Source organism: Coenobita brevimanus, chromosome 81 (assembly GCF_032717465.1).
Source record: "Coenobita brevimanus isolate Jiangsu-jjx chromosome 81, ASM3271746v2, whole genome shotgun sequence".
Classification (NCBI taxonomy): domain Eukaryota; kingdom Metazoa; phylum Arthropoda; class Malacostraca; order Decapoda; family Coenobitidae; genus Coenobita; species Coenobita brevimanus.
This window is the reverse complement of record NC_137034.1, coordinates 13,342,047-13,352,750: the sequence shown is the minus strand read 5'-3', so window position 1 is coordinate 13,352,750 and position 10,704 is coordinate 13,342,047.

The following is a 10,704-nucleotide window of genomic DNA, read 5'->3' as shown; positions in this document are numbered from 1 at the left end:
GTGTACAACACTGGTTAGTGATACTGGTCGGTAGTTGAGTGGATTTTGTCTATTCCGGTTCTTGAATAAGGGAACAATGTTTGCTTTCCTCATAATATCGGGTAGTTTACCTTGACTCAAGGATTTCTTGAAAATTAAAAATATTGCTTTACTTAACTCCCTTACACATTCACGTAGCACCCAACATGAAATTTCATCAGGACCATTTGCTTTTCCTCTGTCTAATTTACTTAGCTTCTCCTGTATTACTTTTTCTGATGTTTGTATATTTTTTAGTATGTGTGGGATTGCATGTTCCACATAATCCCTCTCAATTTTTTTTTTTTCCTCTGTAAAAACTGATTGGAAATTCTTATTCAGTGCTTCACAAATATCCTTCTCTTGTGTATAGATGATTCAATCATCCATAATGGACTGTATTTTATCTTTTACTTTGGTTTTGCTTCTGATGTAGCTGTAAAATAGCTTTGGTTGATCACTACTTTTATTCATGATATCCTCCTCAAATTGTTTTTGGGCTTCCCCCCTTATTCTTGTATAATCGTTTCTTGCCTGTTTGTTATTATTAAATGTCCTTTCACTATTGTGTCTTCTGTATCTATTCCACAACAAATCTCTTTTTTTCTTTTGATTTTTTACATTCTTTATTGAACCATTTCTTTATTTTCTTATCTGCTTCTTTGTGCTGTGGGATGTACTTTTGGACTCCTATCTCATAAAGTTCACAGAATTTTTTATATATAGCATTTAAATCTTGTCCTCTAAGCTCCTTTTCCCATTCAGTTTCTAAGAAGTACTTCTTTAGGTCATGATAGTTTCCGTTTTTATAGTTTAGGCTCTTTTTGTAACTTTCATTGCTGTTAACTGTCATATGCTATCCTGAAGTTGCAATTTAGTACTGCATGGTCGCTTTTGCCGAATGGAGGGTGATATATTAAATTGTCAATATCCTTTTCTTGCCTAGTAAATATGAGATCTAGCATTGAGGGTACATCGAGTCCTCTTTTTCTGGTGCTTTCTCATACATGTTGCGTTAGGAAAAACTCTTGCACGAGATCCAGGAACTTTTGGTCCCAACAGCTTTCTTGGCTTATTATATCTAGAGTATTCCAATTTATATTTGTATTAAAATCTCCAGTTAGTATAATTCTTTCCGATTTCTCTTCCATTTTATGTAGTAATGCTCTTAAACTTTGAATTGTATTCTCTGCCAGGTCCTCATATTCGTCTCTTTCCCATGTGTTTGATCTGGGTGGCATGTACAAATTGCCAACAATTACTTTCCTTTCAGGTGTATTGATCTCTACTGCAATCAGTTCTACATGTGAGGGTATATCTAGTTCTAGTTCTTTGACTTTTAGATTTTTCTTTTTTTAATATTATTATTCCTCCTCCTTTTTTAAAGTTCCTATCTCTTCTCCACATATTATATTCCTCTAAGTCTAGGATGTCATTTGATATCCTTGGTGTTAATTTTGTTTCAGTTAGGTATATTATATGTGGTTCATTTTCTCTGACATAATCATTCATCTCTAATAATTTAGATACCATTCCATCCACATTTGAGTACATCAACTTAATCATCTTGTATATATACTTGTCATGACTTGGTTCTACTACCTTCCTCCTTTTTATTTCCTCCTGTTTATGTACCAGTTTCGTACCTGCAATCCAATGACATTGTAAAAAAAAAATGTATTATTCTCCTCCTCTGATCTTCCCTCATTTTTTTGCATTTGCTTCCTCCCTCTTCTCTTTCAGTAATTCCAGTTCCTCTTGTGTTAGGCATCTTTTTATCTATACATTTTTTAACTATTTTTCCATAAGATTCTTTACATTTTTTAGTATCTCCTCCACGGTGTTTACACTCTGGAAGTTTACCTTCAGGGATCTTGACTTGCTTCTCTCGCATTTCCCTAACCTTTTGTGTTCCTCTATGTCTTTACTACAGATTTCCTCTGATACTTCTTTCAATATGCTCATTACATTTGCCATCTCCTTTTTGTCTCTTGAGATCTTGTTTTTTACTTCTTCCTCTCTATACCAGTGATTACTATAGATTTGTTAATATCTACTGAATCTCTGACTAACTTTGGATTGTTTTGGATTATTCTTTTCACTTCCATTTTAATGCTTTTTCTTCCACCCTTGTTTCTAAGCCTTTCTTTACTTTCACCATTTCAGCATAAGTGGTTTCCACATTATTTTTGTAGCTTTGCACAGCTTCATTCACCTGTGTTATCTTCTCCTCAATATCACTGCTCTGGTCTATCAGACTGCTTACTTGCCTAATGGTCTCTGTATAATTTTTGAACTCTTCCATAATACTCTCCTGGTTGACTACTATACTTGCCATTTCACTAATTTTCCTCCTAAGTGTACCCACTTCTGTTAACTCATCTATGATTGTGTCTTTCTTATTGACTTCCTCTCTTAATTTTTCTATTTCTTCCTTTTGCAAGTGCATCTGTTTCTTAATTTCATCAATCTTATTCTGAAAAGCCATCTCTAGTCTGTGTACTCGTTCCACCAGTTTATTGTGAGTCTCCATTTCAACCAGTTCTTGGTAGAAATCATCATCCTGCTTTCTACCTTTATCCCTTTTCTTTTCCAAATATGCATTACTAAAGAGTGTGGTCATTTTGCAGTACTAAAAGCACATATCGTACTTACATTCCCTGGGGCAGTTGTAGACTAAACAAACGATCAGCTGGTTGTGCGCATTCTTGCGCTACTTTGTTTTTCTCTGTTTGAACAAGTCTTGCTTAAAACTTCTTTTTTTTTATATTAGAACACCATTTAGTCTAACCTGGTACAGAGCTTGTCTCATACAATGATACTAATTTAGGTAATGCCACTGGCCAAGTTGGCCGGGTATGGAGCGGTGGTGCCGTGCGTCTGCCCTCCTTGGTGCCTCGTGTGTGTGTGTGTGTGTGTGTATTTGAGAGGAGTAGACTGTAGCACCAATCGAGCAGGGCAGTACTCCCAAGGTGGATGGAAAGCTGATGACAGGGAGAGCTGGAGCTCCCGTTTCATCAGTCCTCGGGACTAGTCCCTGACCATCCCCCTTTGCCGAACTTTTTCAGTGTTTCAGTAACATAGAGAGTAGGTCAGCATGCTCTCCAATACAAGTTACTGTCAACACCAAACTACATGCACAGTACACAATACACTTCCTTTTCAAAATGAAAAATGAAAAATGGCATCATACAATAAGGCCTCGGAGTCCCCAGGGGGGGGGGACCATAAATGCCCACACCATCTGCCCGTTTCCAGACGACGACTCATCGAGATGCCTAGAACCACTATCTGACTCACTTCATTTCTGCAACATTCACGGCTTTTCTCTAACTTTCGCTCTCTTGAGCACCACCTCTCCTCCTCTAAACTTCACCTTCTCTTCCTGTATGAGGCAACTGACAGCAAACCCTTTTCTGTATCCTCCTACTTTCTCTATACTCATTTCAAAACCAAAGATGGTTGTTGTGTATATGTACGTAACGACTTATCTTGCTCTCGTGTTCCTGAACTTGATTCTTCTGAATTCTCTACTCTTTGGCTTCAGCTTTCCCGTCATTCTCTGACTAAATACATCTGCGCTGTTTACTTATCCCCTAATTCTACTATGAAAAATTCTTCGACTATCTTACTTCTACGGTAGAATACATTCTGTCCATTTCTCCTCTCTCAGAAATCTCCATTCTATATTTCAGTGTTCACCACCACCTTTGGCTCTCCTCTCCTTTTACTGATCCACTTGGTGAACAAGCCTACACCTTTTCTATCCTTAATGACCTAGAGCAGCTTGTACAGCACTCTACCCATATCCCTGACCGCCTTGGAGACAGCTCCAACATACTTGACCTCGTACTTACAACTAATCCTTCTGCTTACACTGTTAATTTTTCTTCTCCGTTGGGCTCCTCTGATCACAGCCTTATCACCCTGACCTGTCCTATCGCTCCAGAACGGCCTGTGGGGCTTCCAAAGAAACGTCGACTGTGGCACTTTGGAGCTGTGGATTGGGAGGCCCTTAGGCAGTACTTCCTCGATTTTCCTTGGAATGACTATTGCTTCCATGGCAGGGAGCGATCTGAGTGTGCCTTGCGCATTGCGGAGGTTATTCTCTCGGTTATGGAAGCATACATTTCTTTCTCATATTCTTTGACTAATGCAAGAAAGCCTTGGTTTAATCATGCTTGTTCTAATGCTGTCCACAACAAGGAGTGGGCCTACAAAAGGTACCGGAGCCAACCCACTCCTTAATCACATCTTTTTTAGCTTCTACCCAGAATCATGCTAAGTCTTCTTCACTCTGCCAAAAGTAATTTCATCCGTACTAAATACTTTCAGCTCTCCAACTCGAATTCCTGCTCCTTCTGGCACATTGCCAAAAACCTTTTTAACAACTTTACCTTTTGTTCTTTCTCTCCTCCTTTCTACTCTGATGTCTCTGTAGCTATTTCTTCTACTGATAAAGCAGATCTCTTTGCTCAGACTTTCTCCTCCAATTCCACATTAGATGATTCCGGTGCTGTTCATCCATCACTTCCTCCCTCTGACTTCCTCATGCCTGACATTAAAATTTTTTCAGCTGATGTATTTTCTGCCATGACTGGCCTCAATACTAACAAGGCATATGGGCCTGATGGAGTCTTTCCTGTTGTCCTCAAGAAATGTGCTTCTGTGCTTACACCCTGCCTAGGTAAACTCTTTCGCCCCTGTCTATCAACTAGTACCTTTCGTTCCTGCTTGAAGTTTGCTCTCACTCAGCCAGTCCCAAAGAAGGATGACCATTCCCAACCCTGTAACTATCGTCCAATCGCTTTAACATCTTGTGTCTCAAAAGTATTCGAATCTATTCTTAACAAAAAAATTTTAAAGCATCTTTCCTATCACAACCTTCTTTCTGATCGTCAGTATGGGTTCCGTCAGAGACGCTCCATTGGCGATCTTCTCACCTACCTTTCAGACTCCTGGTCATCCTCCTTTCGGGACTTTGGCAAAAGCTTTGCCATTGCACTTGCCATCTCAAAGGCTTTCGATCGAGTCTATCATAAATCTTTAATTTCCAAACTGCCCTTTTACGGTTTCTATCCTTCTATCTGTGCCTTCTTCTCTAGCTTCCTTTCTGGTCGTTCTGTGGCCACTGTTGTAGAAAGCCATCGTTCTTCTCCTAGATCTATCAACAGTGGTGTTCCTCAGGGCTCTGTCCTATCACCAACTCTCATCCTTTTATTCATCAATGACATTCTAACCCTATCCACTCATATGCTGATGATTCCACCCCTCACCTTTCCATTCAGTTCCTGCAACGCCCATCTCATGAGTTACTTCAACAAACAAGAGATAAGGCTATGGCACACCTAATGTCTGACTTGGCTTGTATCTCTGACCGGGGTAAAAATAATCTTGTTGTTTTTAATGCATCAAAGACTCAGTTCTTACACATATCAACCCAACATAATCTTCCACAGGTATACCCACTAATGTTTAATAATATTCATCTCAATCCTGCATCATCCTTGAACATGCTTAGGGTTTCATTTACTCGGGACTTATCTTGGAAAGATCATATTACACATCTTGTAAAATCTGCTTCCAAGAAATTAGGTTTGCTAAGCCGACTCCGTACCTTCTTTATCCCTGCACAGTTGTTGATTTTATACACGGGTTTTATTCGCCCCTGTGTAGAGTACCACTCTCACTTGTGGGGAGGCTCCCCACATACAGCTATTCTCAACAGGTTGGAGTCAAAGGCTTTTCGTCTCATTAACTCTCCTCCTCTTACTGGTTCCCTTCAACCTCTGTCTCTTCGCCGCACTGTTGCATCTTTATCTCTCTTTTATTGCTACTTCAATGGTCATTGTTCCTCTGAACTGTCTGCTTGCATCCCTCCACCTCTACGACGGGCGTGTAGCACCCGTCTAATAACAAAGTCTCATCCCTTTTGTGTCCAACTCTGTAATGCAAAAGTTAACCGTTACTCCCTGTCTTTCATTTATGCAACAGGTCAACTCTGGAACTGTCTCCCTCTGTCTGTATTTCCTATTTTCTATGACCTCCAGTCTTTGAAACGCAGTGTGTCCAGGCATCTCGAAATGAATGGATCTTGAATCTGGCTGTCCTGTAGTTTTTTTTTTTTTTCTTGGAAGGAACGGTTTTCGGGCTTCTGGCCTTTGATTCCTTCTTCCTTATATATATATATATATATATATATATATATATATATATATATATTTATATATATATATATATATATATATATATATTTATATAATACATTATAATCACGATGTGCATTTCAGACGTCATTGACATGTCACGTATTTAAATATTTATTCTTCCCTTTGCCAAATGATGTTATTCGCTTTAATTACCTTACTTGTAGTTAAAAAGGTGTAAATAGTTTGAAATAAGTACCTCAATACTTTACGCATATTTCATTTTGTTCTTGTTGCTGTCAGACGATTTCATTTAGCGTTGGGAACCTTCCATCAGGAAAGGGTTGAAGCTCATAAGGAAAGGGTTGAAGCTTATATCAAAAGAGTTGAGGCTCATAAGGAAAGAGCTGAAGCTTATAACAGAGTTGAGGCTCATAAGGAAAGGGTTGAAGCTTATAAGGAAAGGGTTGAAGCTTATAAGGAAAGGGCTGAAGCTTATAAAGAAAGGCTTGAAGTATATATGGAAAGGCCTGAAGCATATAAGGAAAGGCTTGAAGCTCATAAGGAAAGGGTTGAAACTCAAAACGAAATGGTTAAAGTATAAAAGGCTTTTCATCATAACCAGCGAGGTGCAGGGGGGGGGGGGCACATAAGACTTAACTTAGAGTAAATATTAATGGAGACAAAAACTTAAAAAAAAAAAAAAATCAGAACGTATATGCAGTGCTCATCCTACTCCGGTAATTAATGGATTGACTTAGAGTTTTTCGAAACATACCCCGTCCATTAACGAATTAAATGCAGACCCCGGCGTGAGTGAGTGTTTGCATGCGTGCATCTTTGCTTTTGCTTGCGTCTGTGCGTGCGATAGCGTATATTAGTCCACTGATTTGTTGTAATTACTCTTACGTCATCTTAATCTGATCTTTCATGAATCGTAGCAAGAAGGTAACGACTGAGAAATTAGGTAAATCATAAATGGAAATATTTTAGTGCACAATGCTACTCACTGATGTAAGTTGGGACCATAATTTTGTACACGTTCAATCTCGTAAAGCCGAAGTTTTTATTAATACCTGAAGAACCGATTAGTTAATACCGATCTTGGTCAGGACACAGCCACCAAGATTAAAGATACGAGTATATGAAATAAATTTGCAAGTACTTATATCAATACAGCTATAAAAGTGGACTGATGATTTTGTAAACCCAGTGAAGTTCAGTGTGACAGCAGTAAAAAGTTTCCTTTATACAAAAAAAAGAACGTGCCAAGTTCTTCCAAGTTGAAGTCGCCTAGTAATAAACAGAACGACAAGTGTAATGCATATGGAGAGTATAGAATTGACGAGATTATTATATATTTTAATATAAATTTAAACAAATCCTCGCACTGAAGATTTGTGAAAGAACGAACGAAAATGCTGTGACTATCTGGAACTGGATGATCTAAAAGTTACATTTTGGTTGGAAGGCAATACCGATCAGAAATGCTGATAGAAGTAATAGCAGTGCTGTCAAAATATGGAACAACACAACGACGAAGAGGTTTTTTGTGGAGAAAAACAGTAATAACACGGGAAATGATGACAAGAGCTGCTGTACATGAGATGAACACACACACACACACACACACACACACACACACATCATATATATATATATATATATATATATATATATATATATATATATATATATATATATATGTCAGGTGGGTTGGGCCTATAATTTCACATGGGCCTAAAGTCGTCAATATTCACCCGATTTACTCCAAACTTGATATGTGACATCTTTAACTACATATTCTGTTGTGTTTGTACGTCACCACTAAAATGACTGACGGGGACGGGTTTTATGTGCCTTGGCACCGCTTCTTGTTGTTATTATTATTATTATTATTATTATTATGTCGGAGATACAACGACTCCGACCAGACCAGGATCTTCTTCAGGAATTTTCTTTAAAATAAAAAGAAATATTGGTACTACCCTTTCATTTCATCGTCACGGCAATGTAATAACATGACCTACTACAGACAGTTCTGATGAAGACAAATGACTGCTCTTCCCTTGCCTGTACATACACCCACTGCCTCCATCTATCCGCACTCCTACCTAACTCCTTCTCTTACTTTCTTCCTCTATGCCTGTAATTTCTTTTCCTGAGTACCTGCGTTCTCCCCGCCTCCACCTTTCCCTGCCTAACTCAGTCTCTCTATGCCTACTAACTCACTCCCTATCTAACATTCAGAGTGTCTGCCTGTATCCCCATCTCAATGCCTGCTTCGTGTCTGCTTGCCTTTCTGTATACTCCCACCTCCCTAGCTACCTGTTTGCCTACCTGTATTCCTCATACATGTTTGGTGAAGCAGTAACTTGGAGAACTAGGGTAGTCCAACTTTTTGTAAAAACTGTTTATCTTTCTCAATGTTATTCCTCTTATTCCATATACATCTCCTCTTCATCCTCCTCCTCCGTATTCTTTTCCTTCTCTTTCTCCTCCTTCTCTTCCTAATCGTCTTTTTCTCTGTCTTTTACCTTCCTATTTCCTATTCCTAATCTCAAGTTTTCTTCACATTTTTCATTAAACTTAAATCTTCATGTTTTCGTATTGATCCACATCTGGAACATATTTAAAGTTCACTCATGGCTGTATGAAACGTAACCAAGTCAAAGCAAGGACGTCATTATTTTACTCCAGCCTTCCTTTCATCTTGGGCGAAGTTTCTCGTAAAGTAGGTGAAAGAAAACGTCTCCTTTTAAAGCCTTTCAGAACGATACAATTTATCATAATTTTATTCTTACTTTGTTCATACTATTTTTTTAAAGGAGTGAGCATCTCTACAAGCTGCTCGATCAGTCTGTCTCTCACTAACGATTTTCGAATAAGTGGTACTTCATTGCCGTAAACAACACGAGGTACTTCACTGCCGTAAACAACACCAAGTACTTCTCTGTTGTAAGTAACACGAGGTACTTCAGTATCGTAAATACCAGCGACTTCAGCAAAGCCACACCACACAACACCACACAAAATCCCCCACACCACACCACACCACATCACATCACACCACACAAAATCACCCACACCACACCACATCACATCACATCACACCACACAAAATCACCCACACCACACCACACCACACCACACCACACCACACCACGCCAGGGCCCTGAATCTCTAGCATCTAGTACTTTTTATCTGTTCAGCTGTGGGGCGAGCATTTGTTGTGAAGGGCGTACTTCATGGAGTGATCCAGTGCGGCATACTTTAGACCAACTTCCAAATTCATGTTCAGTTAGGTAGCCTACTGTCGCCGTTGTGTTCTCTCCACCCCCTCACCCCCGTAGTTTGTATAATTACTATTCACATATTTACATATGGACTTCCTTCACTTTGCCTTAAATATTACTACACTGTCATTTTTCACCCCCCTCTTCCATTCACATACTGCACCTCGTTTATGTAATTACTCGTCCCTGCCCTGGAGGGGCTCGGGGACGAGTATTGTTTTCACTTGGTTTTCCTGTCAGTCTGTCTGTAAATCATACGCGAAAACTACTTGTGCGATTTTAGCGAAAATTACAGGGATGATGGGCTATGACCTTCTGATCGCCTGATGTAATTTCAGGCCAAATTGGGCAGAGGCCCAGGCTGTAGGCCGAAGAAAAATAAAAGTAAAAAAAACAGGGACGGGTAATAATAGCTTTGCACCATAACTTCTTTCAACTTCGTCATATCGACATGCAAAAAAAAAAAAATAAATAAATAAAAGTATCGTTCAAATCTGCAGCCTATAACATGTCTCATTACATCAGGGGGGTCACCCCCCAGTTAGCGGTAGGGGCGTTAATGTCAGGTGGGTTGGGATTGAATTTCAAATGGGCATAAAATCGTAAATTTTCACCTGATTTGCTCCAAATTTGATATGTAACATCTATGACTAGATATCCTGTTGTGTTTATACGGCAGCACTAAAATGACTGCTGATGACGGGTTTGCTGTGCCTTGGCACGGCTTCTTGCTCCATTCTACTTTTTTTTTCCTTTTTTTTCTTTCCTCAGGTCTTATTTTCTACCGCTTTCTTTTGTTTTCTTATCGTCTTCTTCTTCCTTCCATTTACTTCGCACAGTCTGTATGTTTCCCTCCTCTTTCATTTGTTCTAATCTTTTGTTTTCTTCCATTCCTTTGTCTTCTACTTTCCCACAGCTCTGTCTCTTCCGTTGCTTCCTTCCTCCTTCTCTTCTTTGTATCCCTCTCGCACTGCATCCTTCCCCTCTCATCATACAGTAGTGTCCTTCCATCCTTTTTTTTTTTCATTCTCTTTTCTGTCCACATCCTTCTTTTTCATCCAGACATTATACCCTTGGCGCCAGAAGGGGCAAAGCACACAAAATTAAAATAGGTCAGCAAATGGCTTCAGACTTTGAGAACTATAAAACATAACTTGTTTTGTTTTTTACCAACACAATTGTTATTTACACCAATTATATGTACCAAGCAATTGTCTTCTGTATAAAATTTTTCAAAAGATATC